The 17731-nt window shown below is 44.0% G+C and overlaps 1 protein-coding gene across 8 annotated transcripts in view; it reads right to left on the bottom strand.

Moving 5' to 3' along the window:
* TANC1 (tetratricopeptide repeat, ankyrin repeat and coiled-coil containing 1) overlaps positions 1-16949 on the bottom strand; it is a 227096-nt gene extending 210147 nt beyond the window's left edge. For 4 of the 8 annotated variants that reach the window (XM_044380210.3, XM_057318073.1, XM_057318058.1 and 1 more), the window contains exon 1: positions 16834-16916. The gene's annotated coding sequence lies outside the window, so the exon portion shown is untranslated. Of the gene's footprint in view, positions 1-16833 lie in introns of all 8 variants that reach the window. The other 4 variants (XM_057318071.1, XM_048214539.2, XM_048214535.2 and 1 more) reach the window with 4 other exon arrangements.
* Positions 16950-17731: the final 782 nt, after the last annotated feature.

Raw genomic sequence — 17731 nt, 5'->3', positions numbered from 1 at the left:
GGGCCCAGTCAGCCCTCAATCCGTTGCCGAGTGTTAGAAGCAGGTGCTGACGGTGTGCTGAATGAAGCACACTGCCAGGTCTCACACTCCCTCCCAAGACTAAGGGAGTAAGGCTGGGTTTAGGCCTATGTGTTTTGACCTTACATCACTCAATTCTCAAAACCACCTTCAAAAGTACTCACATTCCCAAGTTCCAGAAAACAAGCTCAGGGAAGCTGGGTCACATCCAGGGTCACACTGAGACTAAGTCACATTTCGTCAGGTCACACTGAGTTGGGACCTTCACCCAGCTTGCCTTGCTTCCAAAGCCTTCACTCACCAAAAACAGGGATGGGCAAAATGGAAGAAGGTGGCCAAAAGACACAAACTTCCAGTTATAAAATAAGTAGGTCCCGGGGATGTAACGCACAGCGTGACCACACTTAACAATACTGTACTGCATACTTGAAACTTGCCAAGAGAGCACATCTTTAAAGTTCTCATCACAAGGAAAAAAATTGTAACTATGTGGTGATGGATGTTAACTCACTAGACTTATTGTGGTAATGATGTCACGGTACATGCTTTACATCCGAAACTAATATTACATATTAATTATATCTCAGTAAAAAGAAAAAAGACACCAAACTGACAGAGAGGAAAGGGGAAAGCGGCTAGGCTGGGGTCATGACTAATAACAAATAAACAGTCTAATGACCGGTTGGTTGACAGGGTTTAAAGCCCAGATTTCGAAGAGCTGAGTACTTTTCAGTGACCTTTTTTCCAGCTTTATTGAACTATCATTGACTTATATATGCAAGTTTAAGGTATACAACTGTGATGATATGATACACATATATATTGCAAAATGGTTACCACAATAAGGTTAGTTAACACCTCCATCCCTCATAGAATTACCATTTCTTCGTGTGTGTGCTGATAGCATTTAAGATCTACTTTTCTTTTTTTTTTTATGATTTTATTTATTTATTTGATAGAGAGAGACAGCACAAGCAGGGGGAACAGCAGAAGGAGAGGGAGAAGCAGGCTCCCCGCTGAGCAAGGATCCTGATGTGGGACTTGATCCCAGGACCCTGGGATCGTGACCTGAGCTGAAGGCAGACGCTTAACTGACTGAGCCACTCAGGTGCCCTAAGATCTACTTTCTTAACAATTTTCAAATATGTAATATAGTATTACGAATGCAGCCACCCTGCTGTACATTTAAGCTGGCATTCAGTGTGATTTTCTGATCTGTGACCACCTAGGCCATTCACAGGCAAACCAAGAGCCTCAAGGCATTATTCCTCACTCTCCACCTGCCAGGTTCCCTCCTCCAACCTCTTTTTCATAAGCAAGGAAAATACTCATAATCTAATTTCCCTAGAAATCACTTGCAGAAGTCCACTTAAAAGGCAAAAACAAACCTAATTGGGGGGGGGGGCAGGGGAATGGGGGGGATACCACTTTTGAGTATTTAATCCAAATAACTAAAAAACAGCCTTGCCAAAATTAAATATGAATATACAAACGTTCCTAAAAACAAGCAATTTTCCAAGGTATCAGTTCTTACCAGAGATCAACATCATATCGTTTAAGGAGCTACTGAAAGCCCCCCGCCTTGAAAGAAGTGAGGTGAAAAGACAGCCTAGGACACACGGGGCCAAACATTCTCACCAGCCCAATCTTGTTGCGACCTGCCTGGCTCAATCCAGGATCCCAGGATTTTGATAGAAATGCAGACTGCCAGCCCTCACTCCAGACCAACTGAAACACCAACAGGCAGGGCCTGGAAAGGGCCCTTCGGAATAAGTGCAGTACAGCACCGTTTAGGACTAGGGGCGATCGGAGGAAGGGCTCTTTACCCATCTCCTCCTATAGAAGTTCGAGTCCAAGCCTACTCAAAAGACTTCAAGGAGCTCCTACAGGGAGGCTAGGAAGTGCTTCAAGAACCAAATTTCCAACTGGCTATAGGCAATTTCCAAATGCGTGTCCCTCAGGGGCCCCAAACTCTGCCCTTCCCCCCTCGTCAGCTAGGCCTTGATCATGGGTATCACCCGTTGTGCACACCTTGCTGCCTGCCTGGAAACAGCCTTGCCCTCTGTATACATTGAGTCACCGGCTAAGCAGTCCCTTCTCTGTTCTGGAAGAAGTTCCACTTCTTGCCCCATGCTCACCCCTCTTTGAGTTCTCATTCCCTCTGTTGTAAAAGCATGGTGGCACAGGACTGTCAACCCGAGTGCAAAACTTGGCAGAGCCAGGTTACTTTCAGCCCCTTTCCTTCTCTGCAACACGAGGGTGAGGACAACAGCACTCTATGTAAAAGTGCTTTGCAATGATGACATGAGCGAATGCACCTTAAATGCACAATAAAAGGTATTGAACTGACATTAGTTCTCTTCCTCCTACTAACGCAGGTCCCAAACATCATCTCTCACCTGACCTACTTCAAAAGCCTCATAAGAGAGCCCTGCCGCCCATCTGTCCCCGAGCCAGTGTCTCCTCCACACCACCACCCCCTAAGCTTTTCTCCGAAACATAGCTCTGATGACATCATCTCCCTGCTTTCAAACCTCTGACAGCTATCACTTGCTTTACAGGAGCAAGTCCATACTTCTTAGCCTAGCATGCAAGGCCTTTTGCAATCTGGCTCTTTCCTCCCTGCCACTGTACCCAAATGCCAAGCACCATCTGCTCTAGTAACAATACCCCAAACATGACTTGTATTTTCACGCCTCCCTGCCTCTGCTGGTCGAGCGCCCTTCACAGAGAGCCCCTCACCCTCTTCCCCTCCTGGGCACCCTTCACCCCCTTCCTGAAGTCCTCCCCAGCCACCAACTCCTCCTCCGCTTCCCGCTCCTCTTCTTCCTCCTCCTTCTCCCCCTGCCTTTCCTTCTCTACTCTCCTGCTGCACACCTGCTTTCTATCATTTGTACTATGCATGCACCTGTCTCCTCAGATTGAGGCACAGAGCTGGGCTTCAATCTCAGAAGGGCGCAATGACAGCCCCTCAAGAAGTATTTGTGGGAAAAATTATTGCAAGACTTCCACCAAATGAAAACAGTTTCTAATTCGTCAGTTAATGCCTTCATGATCACTTTTTACTTCTAAAACTCTTAAGGATATTATACTCCTTGAGTTAGCTAAGATTGCTCTTAATAAAGGAAGCAAAAAAGCCCTGTGAAGGTAAATGTCTAAGTTCCGCCTGCTTAGAACTCAATCACTATCCCTCTAGAAATGACATCCGCCCCCTTTGTCCACGATGGGAGAGGGAAATCACGCTCTCTCATTCTTTCTGGCTTGACTTTCGGTACGTGGAGCTGGACAGCTTAAGGAGTCCCTCCTGCTTAAACAAAACACTTCAGAAACGAAGGGATAAACAAAACTGTTACTTTGTGGCGCCTGGGTGGCTCAGTCGCTAAGCATCTGCCTTCGGCTCAGGGCGTGATCCTGGAGTTCTGGGATCAAGCCCCATGTCGGGCTTTTCGCTGGGAGCCTGCTTCTTCCTCTCCCACTCCCCCTGCTTGTGTTCCCTATCTTGCTGGCTGTCTCTCTCTGTCAAATAAAAAAATTTTTTTTTAATTAAAAAAAAAAACCTGTTACTTAATGGCAGGGGGAAAAAGTGTAACAAGCTCAAGTGCGCTGGACTTGAGTGCCCTAAGGGAATCAGGTTTACTCTCAAAGAACAGGTGCTGCCTGGGCAGAGAGCAGGGTGAGCTCGTCTTCCTGGGACCTGTTCTTTCTTTCTTTTTTTTTTTTTTTTTTTTTGAAAATTTTATTTATTTTTTTGTCGGAGACAGAGTATGCAAAGCAGTGGGAGCGGCAGGCGAAGGAGAAGCAGACTCCTCACTGGGCAGGGAGCCCAAAGTGGGACTTGATCCCAGGACCTTGGGATCATGACCTGAGCCGAAGGCAGACCCTTAACTGACTGAGCCACCCAAGTGTTTCTGGGACCTGTTCTTGCACAAGTCATTAACAAAGCCACATGTCCCAAGACTCAGAGACAGCTGATTGGAAAAGAACTATTCCTGGTTTACTCAAAATGCCAGAGTCAAGGCCCATAATGTCTATTTAAACAGCCTCCAAAATGTATTCCTTGACTTCTCCCATTTGAAACTGAGGATATAGTAATTCTCCCTCTAGGTGAGTCTTTAACAAGGAATAGGCCAGGGAGGAAAATCTCGCCTCCTCCCCACTGTGAAGCTCTGAGGCCCTTCAGGGAAGCACCGACCCCTCTCCTCCGCAGGAAGCCTGCTCTTCTGGTTGGCAATGGCCCTGCTCATAAACACACATGTATTACTGGAGTATGGAGCTACAGGCTTACTTCACCTAAGTAAAATAAAGTGTACTATTCTAAACCACACTCAAGTGAAACTCTACTGAAGTTTGCAGAGCTTCTCATGTTCTCGCAATCCTTAGTAAATAAATGGACTTTTAAAATACTGATTTTCATTTAAAACCAGTGTGTTAGCAATATCCTCGTGCCAATAATAAAATACCCTTTTTCTCCGGTTCCTTCTCCTTTATAAATTACCACCTAAAAATGTCCCATTTATTTGTTCAAAAGATGTCATACAAATATCTAATTGTTCTAATATAAGCAACCAACTAACTATACATTTTATCTCGAAATCAAGGTCCTACCTGGACTTCCATAACAAGTACCTTACAATTAGCAGTTTTAAAAACACTCAGAACAAAAAATTAATAAATAAATAAAAATAAATAAATAAAAACACTCAGAACAAAAACTCCCATTCAATTCCTGATCCAGAAAGCAGAGCTTAAAAATATGGTTAAGAGGAGAAGAAGAAAGAAGAGGTTGTGTTTTGGTATCTTTGAGCCAAGCACCGTGCTAAGCATTTGTTTTGTTTTGTTTTATTTTTAGGTTTTTAATTCCAGTTAACAGAGCATGTTATAATAGTTTCAGGTGAACAATATAGTGATTCTTCACTTCCATACATCACTCAGTGCTCATCACAAGCAGTGCTAAGCGTTTTATTTGGGCTCTCACCTTCAGTCTTGGCAGGAAGCCTATGAAACAGGACTACAACCCCCATTTTACAGATAAAAGGACAGAGCTCAAGTAAACTGCCCAGAATCACACACAAAACCACAGTTCACTTGGCTTTAAAGATCATGCTTTTTTCACTAAAACCTATATATTTGTATTTTTAAAAGAAGAGGAAAAAAAGAGCACCGTGTGTGTGTTTTTAGTGTACTACTATAGTTCCAAAGTACTTACTATCCAAGGTGACTTATTATTCACAACAAGCAAATTTTAATATATAGAACAGTATTCCTGCCCTCTCAGGGATTAAATCAAGAATGTGCTGGAAACCACCTATGATAGCTACCATTCATCACACAAAGCTACTTTATATATGCCATGCTATTCTTCATTAAGACACACAGAATTTCTTTGAATTTAATTTTTCCCAGACATACAAGTACTTGGAAGGATATCAAGGGAAAAAAAACTTAAATATCAAATTAAGTTAGCAAAGTCAGCTACAATAGGAACTTTTATTTACATGTCTGAGTTTCCAAGACAATGTACATACAAAATTACAACCCCGAGGGTGTGCTTAGATTTATAACTGTACTTCAAATTAGCATAAGCATTTATCAGAAAAATATCCTGTTAAAATTTATCCAATAGAGGTAGAATTAATGCATATTCCTAAATTAATGTGCCTAGAATAAATCTTTATAGAATAGTGTTTTACAATTACAACTCAGATACCCTGTGACTTTTTTTTTTTTTTTTACGATTTTTATTTATTTGTCAGAGAGAGAGAGCACAAGCAGGGGGAGTGGCAGGCAGAGGCAGAGGGAGAAGCAGGCTCCCTGCTAAGCAAGGAGCCCGATGCAGGACTTGAACCCAGGACCCTGGGATTGTGACCTGACCCAAAGGCAGATACTTAACTGACTGAGCTTCCCAGGTGCCCCAATACTCTGTCATTCTGAATAAAATTCAACCACCAAAAATGTTTAATGCTCAAGCTACTTTACCCAGTAGGCACATGGTTTATAATCTTAAAATATACTGAAAAAATTGTAACCATTTAACCAGGCCAACTATTCAGAATAACACCATGTTTCCAATCACAACTGGAATAAGTTAAGCCTGTACCCCCTTGTTATACTAATAAAATCAATTTCCAAATGAACTCTAAGCCACTACATATATATATATATATATATGTACGTACATATATATATATATATATATGTACGTACATATATATATATATATATATGTACGTACATATATATATATATATATATATACACACACACACACACACACACACACATATGTATAGCATTTATATATACATAAGTTGCTCAGTTAAAACGGCTGTTCTCAAATCATGGGGAAGAGAAAAGCATAGTCTAGAACCTATTCTTCCCCAAAATATTTAACCTGAATTTAAACCAGGCCTTGAGATCTAACCTCTAATTTCTAGAAAATACAGAGGACAAAGGACAAGGTAAACAATACCACAAGGAAACAAATTCAGATATGGGACATCCTGCATGATCTCTTCTAAAAGTCAGAAGGGAGAAGGAAGGAATGGTGAGATAGCATTTTTCTACATTTAAAAAGACTAAAGAGACAAAATCAATGAAAACCCACAGTGCTAATACAAAAACCTTGACTGAATCCCCGTTCCAAGAAAACAGAAATGGTGACAAATGCCATCTGGGGGACAATTCGATGACATTAAGAAATCACTGTTAATTTTATGAAAAGTGATAATGAAGTGATGGGGGTTTTTAAGTCCTTAGCTAGAAATGCATACAAAAGTTTGTCAGGATGTCTGGGCTTTGCTTGAAAATATTTCAGCAAATTAGGGTTACTTGGCTGGCTTAGTCCGTGGAGCACTGAGACTCTTGATCTCAGGGTTGTAGGTTCGAGCCCCACATTGGGTGGAGAGATCACTTAAAAAAATTTTTTTAGGGGTGCCTGGGTGGCGTAGTCGTTAAGCGTCTGCCTTCGGCTCAGGGCGTGATCCCGGGATCGAGCCCCACATCAGGCTCCTCTCCTGGGAGCCTGCTTCTTCCTCTCCCACTCCCCCTGCTTGTGTTCCCTCTCTCGCTGGCTGTCTCTATCTCTGTCAAATAAATAAATAAAATCTTTAAAAAAAAATTTTTTTTAATCTTGAAAAAGTAAAATAAAATACTTCAGCAAATTAAACCCAACATTGTTCTCTGGCAAAGATGCTTTGCAAAAGAAAGTTTCTACAATTCAATGTATTTGGGAAATGCTTAAAACTTTGTTTCCCTCCAAGGAGATTCACAACCATCATTAGAAATAATGGTACTCAAAAGTCTTGCAGTTAAGAAGAAAAATACCTATTTTACTTTGGTTTACCCAGATCTTCCCACTTATCTGACCATAGAGCCTTTTTTCACTGCATAACATCTACTAATTTCCTGAAAATCAGTTTCCATGGAACCCTCTTTGGGAACTGCTGCTTTATCTAGCTAACTCATTCTGAAGTAAGGCTCTCTTAAGTCACATACATGCTGCAAGAACCCTGAATAATAAAAAAAACTCACAATTGCATCTATTTGCAACTTTGGAACCTCTCACTTTTTCTGTCTTTGCATCTATCAATAAGTATACGTTGACTCTTTACGTTACCATGTTTTAATTTCTAAACCAAATTCTTCGTATAACACAAAATTGCCACTGCAAAATTTCCCTCAATGGAGTTAAATTTTACTTACTCAAATCCATTTCCTTTGAAATCCACACTGGAATAGATTTCAAATTCATAAGTTGTCAAACCACACCATGTTTTCACTTTCAAAACTTCCCTGAGAAAGTTCGAAGGCTCCTTAAGCCCTCTCCAATGACTCCTCAAAATAAGTTACTGGCTTCGGAGTAATAAAACACAAAACAAAACAAAACCTGAAATCAAAACTCTCTGACAATCTTTCAGGTAGTACTTAAGGGCTTCTAACAATTTACCTCAAAGTCCCCCAAATTCCCACCAGCAGTGGTCCCATTCTTATAAAAGAGTCTTTCGGGTACTTGAACAATTAGATCCCCAGACAGACTGACCTCATCACAAATTCTATCTACTCCATGGCTTAAAGTGTAAAAGCAAGCTTTCGACTAATATTTGCAATTCATTTGGTGAAAAATGTGTCCTATTCCGTTTAAAAGCCTCACAACTTAAAAATTCTTTGGGAATACACTTAAAAGAAGACAAAAATGGCTAACAAAGAAGTCACTGCTATAAGGAAACAATAAAATTTTATGTCTCCCTTGCATCTAGGAGGCAATTTACAACATTCAAAACCCTTTCATAGACATTCTGTCATTTGACCCTCAAAACCCTAGAGAGATGTCTGTTTTCCATCATGATAGCATATATCTAACATTGCTCAACTTGAAAGCCAATAACTTGTCAACCCACAATTATCCTTACCATGGAGAGAATAATGGCATATGTAATTCGATTCAGCTGAGCCATGTAAAGTCCATCACCTCCTGTCATCTCCCAATGGGGACACTCAGGCCAGACCCTGACCATGGGAGTCCCCCCATGATTTTGCTTGGTGCTACTTGCAGACAGCTAACTGTCCACGAGCATTTAGAGCTTCATACAACCCATCTCCCAGGCCTTGTCTTCACTCCACAGGGGAGGACACTCTCCTTCGAACTGACTGCACCTGCCTAGGATTGTCCAGTGATGTTTCTGCAGCATCAGCCCGCACAGCTTCCCAAGTGTACCCCTGTCAGTGTTCCCACATGAAAGGAGAACAATGTCTAACTGCGGACAACACATGTCAGGGCAGACAAAAAAAAACTTTGGAATAAAAATGCCCTGGGTTTGGATCCTGGCTCCTCCTGTCTTGGCCACGCGCATTCCTTGACCTCGGATCCCTTACATGTATACAGAGCACTCTACCTCCTAAGGTTGTTGAGGGCTGATGGAGAGAGGAACACTTCCCCCCAACCCCCACCCACCACCCAGTAACCAGCACAAAGCTGTAAACAACTGAGGGTTCTCTGCCTGCCTCCCTTTTCTCCCAGGAAAGAGAAACAAGCAATTTTAAAAACTAAGGCAAGACAGGACCCCCAACCATCAAGAAGCCTACAACCCGGGGTGCCTGGCTGGATTAGTTGGTAGAACATGAGATGCAACTCTTCATCTCGGGGTTGTGAGTTCAAGCCCCAAACTGGACATGGAGCCTACTTACAAAAGAGAAAAGAAAAAAAAAAAAAAAAAAAAAAAGCCTACAACCCATAGGCAAAGTAAGCAGGCCAGCAACATAATAATAAAAGGCAAAACAAAAAAACGGACGCCTAGGTGGCTCAGTTGGTTAAGCAGCTGCCTTCGGCTCAGGTCATGATCCCAGGGTCCTGGGATTGAGCTCCATGTCAGGCTCCTTGCTCAGCAGGGAGTCTGCTTCTCCCTCTCCTTCTGCACCCCCACCTCCACTCATGTGCTCTCTCTCTCTCTCTCAAATAAATAAATAAAATATTTAAAAAAAAAAGGAAAGAAAAGAAAGGAAAAGAAAAGAAAACAAAACTAGTGGGGCATGGGGAGAACAGCCTCCCTAGAGGCAAAATTGATACATAGTATGTGACAGTTATGGAATGGGCAGGAGCTGAGTGGCATTTGCAGAAACAGAGAAGACAACTGGGTCTGGAAAAGAAAGTAATGAACCAGATCATGGAGAATCGTAAAAGCTATGCATAAAAGGGGAACAGCCCTGGCTCTTGTCTGTCCCTGAATCAGTTGTCCTTTCAGCTACAAATAACAAAAATTTCATAACTAAGAAGTGACACGAAAACAGGGTCTCAAAACTTTTTAGTCATGTAGCCCTAAAAGTAAAAAAATTAAACATGTACCCCCAACATGTTATAAATTGCATATAATTTATACATAACTAAAACACTGGAGTTATGAATTACATGGATATACTAATGTAGTGTGTACATTATAAAACATCCATTAAAAACTTTTTAAAGGATGAGAATGATGCAAACAGTATTCTTAAGTTTATTTTTATTAATACAAATCCATACACAATTTTTGTGCCAATTTACTAATCTGAGTTAAAAGTCATTTCCTCAGGGCACCTGGGTGGCTCAATCAGTTAAGCTTCCAACTCTTGGTTTTGGCTCAGGTCATGATCTCAGGGTCCTAAAATGGAGTCCCACAACAGGCTCTGTGGGGAGTCTGCTAGAGATTCTCTCCCTCCCCCTCTGCTCTTCCCCCTACCCCAGCTTGAGCTTCCTCTAAAATAAATAAATTTTTTTAAAAATAACAAAAAAAGTCATTTTCTCATCTCCTTAATAAAACTTTCTTGATCCTATAAACTTACATCATTATCATTAAGCTTTCTTTGCAAGAATCTTTTTAAGCCACTTGCCCATTTTGTGGGAGTCAGTTTACTCAAAAATAGATAATATAATTCATAAACCCATTTACACGGATAGAGTTCACCAAAGGCAAGAATTAGAATTAGAGTAACACCGGCAATTCCACCAGGTTGTAAAATGCTCACTCATCTCTCAGGTAATCTAAGTAACAGGAGACTTTCAGATATACCAACCAGTGTCAACCATCTCAAATATTAGTAAAGCTTTTTTTTTTTTTCCTAGATAAAGTTCTAATAGTTCCTTCCTTTCCAGACAGGATGGTCTAGCATACTCCATTTGGACATAACTGCCTCAAACAATAATAAAGTTGTTCGGAGTCACAGTGGTATCAGGGTTAGTTAATTCAGCAGCTGGAAAATGCCACTGTGTTCTTAGGCACATCCATCTTTGTACTCTGTGATCCTCAGAGTATCAACCTGTTCTATTTTGCTGACAACCTTCGGTTCCCAATATGGTGATACCTAATAGTTGTCACATGAATATTCATTAACCAGTCATCAGCAAGAGGCATGGTATTACTATAAAGTTGACTTGACTTAATCAAGATTCACTCCCCAGGGCAGAGGACACACCCAACTTACCCTGAAGTGCATGGCCAATGGAAAATTAATCAAAAGCAAGATTATGATACCAAGTAATATGGAAATTATTATAGCAGTGGCCGTCATAAAGAATCATGTAACCACTAGAATGTGAGTGAGCCTAGGCCCAGGCAGAAAAACCAGCCAGCTGAGCCCAGCTCCAATTTCTGAATCTCGATCAACTAAACAGTACTTGGTTTAAACCACAAGAAGCTAAGGGGACCAGGATGCGGAATGCTGTGGTTTGGGCAACAAACCATCCCTGGTATAACACTCTATGTACACAGGACAGTAGGGGAAGAAAAAACTATACTGGTTCACTTCCACAGATTTTTTTTTTTTTAATTCAAACATCTAGTTCAGGGTAAGCAAGCACTCAATAAACATTAATAACTGATGTCACTAACCCCAAGTGATTTAGAATAAAGCATGGCAAAAGAGGGCAGTATAGTGGGATACATGATAATAATGACCAATTCCCAACTTTTTTGCAGTAATTCCATATCCTGTTATACAAGTGTCTGTATATGCAGCAATTCAAATCCCCACAGAACGTGGAAAAGTCTCAAGACTGTGGGGTGTACATCACAGGAGCATTAAAAATGTCCTTACCCTCTGGTACATTGGTATGTTGTTATGACCAGCAATACCACTTTGGAAACATATCCTGCATTAAACAGCTAGCTCATTTTGTTTAGCCAGCTCCCTCCCTCTTCCATTAACAATAACCCCCTTCTTTGTGGGCCACTTTGTCTCCCCACAGTCCCATCTTGTGGGTCTAATGGAGACTGCCAATCGTAACTCTCCTTTGGTTGGCATCAGCCAATCCGGGTTCTCTCCAGGGTTTTCCCAAATTGGAACTAAGAGCAAAGAGTCAGTTTCTTGATGATGTGAGGTTCTGAAGCTACGAGCAGCCAGGTGACCCTCTGTGGGCCAGTGTGCTGCGCCCTGTAATTTAATGATGAGTAAAGGGCTCTGATAGCCTAAGAGATATTTCTTCTCAACACACCTAAACATCCAAATAAACTGGCTAAATAAATTATGGTAATGTATGTAATGTATTTATCAAACAGCCATTGAAAGTGCCAAAAAAGAATATACTGATATGACAGGGGGGAAAAACACATTACATAAGTATATACTATCCTCTAAACTGTGCAAATATATGTACCCTCGTATGTCAAACCTTTTTCACATTTCTTCAAAAGCACAAGTAATAAAAGATCCTGGTTTTGCATTAGTATATATGCATGAAAATAACATAACCAAGTGTTTTTTAGAGACTGCCCCACCCCCCACCCAGACTCACAGAGGTAATAAGCCACTGTTCGTGATAGGCAAGCAACCCTAGGGTGGGGCAGGGAAGGTGGTGAGTCACTGTGGCTCTGGGCTATATGACTGAACATACTGAGTTCACATCTACATACAACTGGGGCTAGATTTTCACTAATAATTCCTTCATGGTAGTGGCAAAAATCTGTGCTAAAATCCAGGGACTACGCCATCCCTCTGCACCAATTCTCTTGTCCTTGACATTCTTGCCTATGGGACTCTTCTTTCCAGAATATTCTTCTTGATCACACGTACCTGCAAGAGCCCTTAAAGACAATAGCTATTGTAGGACAACTGCCATCAATACCACAGCCAAACCAAACGAGAACCCCTTCCACTCTCCACAAGATAATGTTTCCTGATAGCCTTCTTCACCAAAAGTCTTCCCCTATCATTCAAAATCCAGTCTCCTGGTAATAAAAAACCAGGTGCTTTGCTGCTATCCTCCCCTTCTGGTACACTGATAACAAAGTCTCCCAACTTCACTAGCAAATATTGCTTCATCATGCTCTCTCTGCTCACACACCTGGAAACGGCAGCCTTTCCTTTCCAGTCAATCAGTACCTCTTGGGTACGTACTCTTTTTTGAGGTTTAAACCCCACTGCTTCATATTCTGAAGAAGCAGTCTTCTGAGAAAAAGTTTAAAAAGCTAAAGATGGACAGGCTGCTCAGACATAAAAGGGCCTATAGCTTAGGACATAATTTTTTATTTTAGAACCTTTTAAAGAAAATCCATACCAGCTTCCAGATGAGTGTCAAGTTGCACTCGGTGCTCTTAAATAGGCAAGCAGGACACAGTACAAACATTTAGAGTCACAGTGAAAATGGGTCACCTGCAGCCTACTCCTTACTTCTTTACCGTTACACTAACAGCATCAGGGAAGAATTTATGTAGCACAGAAAGTGCTGCAAAATTAGACTTATCCAGACATCAGTAGAAAGAGCCCAAGAACGATGACACCAAAAAAGGGACATTTATCCAGGCTTTGTAATTCCGCTGAGAGATACCAAGATGAAAGGCAAATAAGTTCATTTCTTATTTTAAAAAAGACATACAGATTTGAGAAGTGATTTCCTTAAGAATGCTGTCTGGGTTACTAGTCTGGATTATAAATCACACTAGACCCCGAAGCCTACTTAATAAAAGAGAAGTTGAAAATAAACAAATGATTAGTTAGAGGTATGTGAATTTCTAAAACTCTCTTGGGGAGAAAGTTTTATTACCATTATTACTGATCTGTTGTTAACCTCTCACATCAAAGCATAGATGTTAACCCTGGGGTTCTGAAACCAGAATAACCCGTAAATGAAATACTATGAGAAATTGCCACATATTAACATTAGTCGGTTTGTCACGTTTTAGCCAATTCTCAGGTGACTCCATAAATAAAGGAGGGGGATGGGTAGCATCAGAGGATCTAGATTTAAGTTCAACTCCACCATTTATAGAGGACACCCAGTAAACTGATCTAACTGGCTCGGCCTCAGTTTACTAAACTGAATTAAGGGTTAAAATATGTAGGTAAAGCCCTTTGCAAATCCCACAAAGCACTACGCTAATATTAGCACAGGTTACAGAAGGCCTACATTTCTCCAACTCTTAGAGAAGTTTAGTGCTGAAAGATAATTCCATTTTAGAGATGACAATGATGAGAAAACCAAGGCCCAGAAAGGTGTTAGAGCCTTGAATAGAAAACACTTTTGTCAAGTGGTTGTGAGGAGGTTTTAATTTTCCACCACTGAAATACACATTTAAAAGGCAGTCAAACAAAGTTATCCTAGACACTAAAATCCCTCCCCAGCAATATGAGAGCGCACACACACACACACACACATCCTCTGCTTCGTTTTGCCTTTGTAAACCTTACTCCTGTAACAAGTTAAACTAAACTTTTCATCAGAAAGATTTAAAAAAGCCACTTCTCTGTGAGGCTCACAGCCTACTTTCAGCTCAACCTAGACAAAACCTTTACAGTTGGGTTAGAAATGTCTAAAAGAAACATTGACATAACATTAACCTCCAGCTATGTGGCAGGCGTCATTATAATATGGATTATAGTTTTATCAGCCCAGGGATACTGGTTTTAATGTTTCCTGGGAGATAAAGAATTAATCAGCAACTCTACGGGGGATACTGCCTAAAAATGGACAGTTTAATCAAGACAATTTCATTGTCTTCAAAATTGTGCCCTCAATCACCCAGTATCAAAAACCCAGTATGGCACCAAATAAACTGTGTGTGGTGAAAGAGACAAAATGTTCTTTTTTTCTACAGGCTCTTATGGGAAGCAGAAAAGGGCTGACTATGAATCAGTTATGCTTTAGTTCCACTATGGACATAAATTATGATAATTTGGACATTCTGGTGGTTAAACCAGGAAAGCAGAAAAACATTGCTTCCAAGTCCCAGCAAAAGTTAAGTTTGTGGCAACACAGCTGAAAGACAGGGTCATGAAAAAGTAACCTTACATTTATTTCTGGACTTTCCTGCCTCCTCTAAAATGGATGACACTATTTCCCATCCCTTATTGTCAAATCACAACAGTCCGGAAGCCTGGACCAAGTTCACTTGGCAGGTAACAGGAGCAACGCTAAGAGGAAGTCCTGAAGGATGTCAGATACCATATTTCCTTTATTCCTGCATACTTTTCATCTCAATACCACCAAGATATATTTACCACGAGTTCTGATTGACACCCACCACACATTCTGGCTCACAAACTCTGCAGAAACTGGCATACTCTCAGGAAGGTCCCTCGTGAGATCTCTTAAGTAGATTAGATGAGTAAAACATTCAGACTACTACTATAATGACCATCTCTCAGTCGCTCATAAATTCTCTCATTCCCAGCAATCAAGAAACAGCTGTTAAAATCCAGGAATCTTCCTAGTAGCAGATCTAAAATACCTCAAGCTGGCCAGAAGAGCTTCACAACTGCGGCTTCTCCTTCCCCTCCCCCATCCCAGGAGTGCCAGGCTGGCAGGAATAAAGATGACCCAGGAAGGGGGCGGGGGGGGGGGGGGAAGTAGGGTAACGGATCTGGTGAAAGTAGAGATGCACACTCCCCTCATTTCCACTATAGAGGAATACGAACGAACTGTCTGTACCAACTAACGAGATTTCTCCTTTCCTCTCCCATCCCCACCCCCTCCAAACACATTATTAACTTCTGCAGTCTGGTGGTCTGGCATTTCCAGAGTTGGTGACCTCAGCAGTCCTAAACCCTTTCTCAAAGACTCTAAGCCAGGCACTTCCTTTCCGTGCCAGAGTTCGAGGCCCATCCCACGGTTAGTTAGATTCAGCTTGCCTTTACCTTGTAACCCGCCCAGACGGCGCTGCTCCTAGGGTCAAGTTCAAGATGAAGGTGCCCTCCTACCCTCCCCTAGTTGATTCCAACACGGACAGCGCTACCGATACTAGTCTCATCACCTGAGGCACAGTGATCTGGGGCTGCCAAGACTGGGCTGGAGGGGAAGACTGGCCGAGCCCAGCGTCCTCCGAACCTCTGGCCGCGGGGCGGTCTTTCTACCTGGGCACCGCCGCATTTCCTCCCGGAGCCTTACACAATAAGTCAAGTAAGTTTTGAGACTGCCGATCCCGAGACCTTTCTGTCTGCAAATACGCCACACAATGCTTAGGGCTTCCTTCCTCGCCAGCCTTTCCGGAAAGCTGCCGCGCCAAAGCCGGGAGCCCCGCAAACCCCCAGCGCTGAGCCCCTGCACCCCAAAGTCTTCCAGTAAGACGTGGGCTTTGACGGATAAGTCCCCCCAAAAGTGACCACTCTCCGCTACCCAAGAACAGAGGAATTCATAATCTTGATACAATCATCGTCTTTCCCAGCTCCCCTTCAATGTCTACTCCTACCCTCCCCCCCCCCAAAAGAAAAGAACGTGGATATGCTAATCGCTGTGTTTTGGAAGGGAAGCAACAGACTTACAGCCCAGACTGGGGAAATACCACAACCCCCATTCCGCCCTCGGGCTTAAGTTCAACCCGCAACTTCGCGACCCGAGCTCCCCTACACCCCGGGGGCGCCCTGGACCCCGCGGTGCCAGGCGCGCTTCTCCTCCGCCTCCTCTGCCCCAGGTACCAGGCGCAGCCCAAGCCCTTGCCAAGCCCGCGAGCTACAGAGGAGGCGGGAAAGGGGGCGAGGAGGCGCGCCGGGCGGGGGTGGTCCCGAAACTCAAGCATGCTGCCGCGCGTCCCCGGTGCCCCCACACCCCAGTTCTGCCAGGGGCGACTCGGTCCGGTGCGGAGGGGACTGCGAAGGGAAGGCGCCGACTCTCCAGAGCCGGCAGGACCAAGGCCCGGGAGCCCAACATGTCCAAGCCTATCCCCGGAAAGCTCCCGGGTGTGCCCAGCGGGGGAGGGGGGGAGGCAGGCTCCAGAAACTTTCCCACATGCCTTTCCACTCTCCCCATCTCCCTCTACTCCTCCGCGGGACCCTCTCCTCCCCTCAGCACCGCTGCAGCTGGCCCTGCCCTGGACACAGGGAGGCCGGTGGCGGCGCCAGGGCGGCGGGAGTTACCTGCCGGGAAAGTTTCCAACTCCGCGGCGCGGTTCCCCACCCCAGGGCCGGGCCTCGGGGCGCGGCCAGCTCCACGGTCCGCGGCTGCCTCTCCTCCGGCTCCCGGCGCGGCCACTGCTCCCGCAGCTGCCACAGCGAAGGCTGCGCTCCGGCCCGTCCCCCCGCCTCGCACGGCCCACACCCGGGCCTCATTGGCAGCGCGAATCCCCGCCCTTGCGCGTGTTCCCGAAGGCACCTTCCTCTCGCGCGCCTGTCCGGGCCGCGCCTCCCGCGCCCCTCCCCGCCCCGGGCTGCGGCGTCTCCCGGGACCCACTGGGGCGCAGCGCGCGAACTTACCGCCGGGCGCGGGCGCTGCGCCTCTCCGCCCCACCTCTCCCGGCCAGGTCTCCAGCGCCCCCCAAGGGGGGCTAATCTCCTGAGGCTGCGCCTGGGCCCCTCCGCGCCTGGATTAGATTGAGTGGTAGTTTTCCAACCTCTTTAGAATCAGTGTAGTGACACTGCGTCCCCTCCTTGCCGCGTTTTGAAAGCAGCCGAAGAAGACATATGGGAGCAATTAACTAAGCTGAAGTTTTGGTGGATGCTTCACGGTGACTTTTGTGGCTTTCTTGAATTTTCTCTCCCTAACATACACATACACCCTCGACCACTCACTTTCTGGGGCAAGAATGAGCTAAGGGAGATTGAAGGGGTAAGGGGCATCTCCCCTGCTGTCTTTTTCTTCCCAAAAGCGAAATGGAGACGTTCAGGGACTGGTGATTGCCTGGGGGGGGGGGGGGATCCCCGGGGGAGGGATCTCCCAGGGCCAAGTTCTGCAGCCTCCTCCTACAGCCCCGTGCTGGCCCTGTGCTGTCTATGCTACATCCACGGAGGGCCAACATCGTGTTTCTGCCGGTGGGAG

Source organism: Ursus arctos, unplaced genomic scaffold (genome assembly GCF_023065955.2).
Source record: "Ursus arctos isolate Adak ecotype North America unplaced genomic scaffold, UrsArc2.0 scaffold_1, whole genome shotgun sequence".
Classification (NCBI taxonomy): Eukaryota; Metazoa; Chordata; class Mammalia; order Carnivora; family Ursidae; genus Ursus; species Ursus arctos.
Note: the sequence above shows the minus strand (reverse complement) of the source record. Positions and strands in the feature narration are given on the sequence as shown.